The following is a 1,085-nucleotide window of genomic DNA, read 5'->3' on the forward strand; positions in this document are numbered from 1 at the left end:
GGCTCGTTGGTCTAGGGGTATGATTCTCGCTTCGGGCCTTCTGGTGCGTGGGCATGCGAGAGATCCCGGGTTCAAATCCCGGACGAGCCCTTGTGCAGCTTATGAACGCGGCAAGGGCAGCACTTATTCCAACGCGTTGCCAGCAGACGTCGGAGAAGCAGGCACGGTAGATTCATTTAAAATGCGTCTGGATAAATGCATGAATGGGTGGGGAGTAGAGGGATACAGATGCTTAGGAATTGACCGACAGGTTCAGACAGTACATTTGGATCGGCTCAAGCTTGAAGGGCCTGTTCCTGAGGTGTAAACTTTCTTTGTTCTATATGGTGTATATCTGATATTGTTGACTGTTGTAAAAGTTTCTTTGTAATTATTATTCACCTTCTGATGTAGTAATAGAGTTACGTCCTTTTTCGTCATAATTTTTTATTTAAAAGGTTAGCAGGAAGTCATTCAGCAATTTTACTGCCTTCCTTTTCTCAAGCAGCCTGAACATTTCATTTTCATATCCTTGATTCAGCTCCATTTCCAGCATCTTTGTAGGCAGTTTGTTCCATGTTATTGTCACTGAAATGAAGTTTTCCTCCATGCACAGCTAAGCCGATCTGGCTGCATGAGGGTTTTCAGGTTTCTGTGGCCTGGATAATATGTGATCAGCAGACATCTCGCAATCTACAGGAATTGCCACCAATGTTATGTTCATTAACTGTACTGACAGTGATCACTTGTTTTGTGATTTTTCTTTGCAAGAAGACGTGCAGAAAGAAATCTGAAAACAAATGATACATCAACTTCTGACAGAGCCACTTGATTCATTGGGACTTGAATATCAGCAGCCATTTCAATCAAGAAGGCATGTTTGCTTTTGTTTGTTAGAGAGATTTTGGACAGTCCTGTGGCAGGAAGAATACTGAGACACCGAGTGAGGGAGATTCAGTGCGCTGACTGTGAAAAGTGTTTCAAACCATTTACTCAGCTTGGAGGAATCAAAGTCTCACCCCTCAAGGTGGGAAAGGCTATGTACCCGTTCTGTTTGTAATTTCAATCCCAGAGCAACACAAGGAAGGCTCCCTCCAAAGGGGAAA

At 43.5% G+C, this 1,085-nt stretch overlaps 1 non-coding gene across 1 annotated transcript; it reads left to right on the forward strand.

Moving 5' to 3' along the window:
* On the forward strand, positions 1-90 carry trnap-cgg (transfer RNA proline (anticodon CGG)). The gene is given in 2 exon segments: positions 1-36; positions 55-90. It is a non-coding gene; the product is annotated as a tRNA-Pro (tRNA).
* Positions 91-1,085: the final 995 nt, after the last annotated feature.

This window comes from Chiloscyllium plagiosum, unplaced genomic scaffold (genome assembly GCF_037043375.1).
Source record: "Chiloscyllium plagiosum isolate Xiang-an unplaced genomic scaffold, Cpla_swu_hap1 HiC_scaffold_27, whole genome shotgun sequence".
NCBI lineage: Eukaryota > Metazoa > Chordata > Chondrichthyes > Orectolobiformes > Hemiscylliidae > Chiloscyllium > Chiloscyllium plagiosum.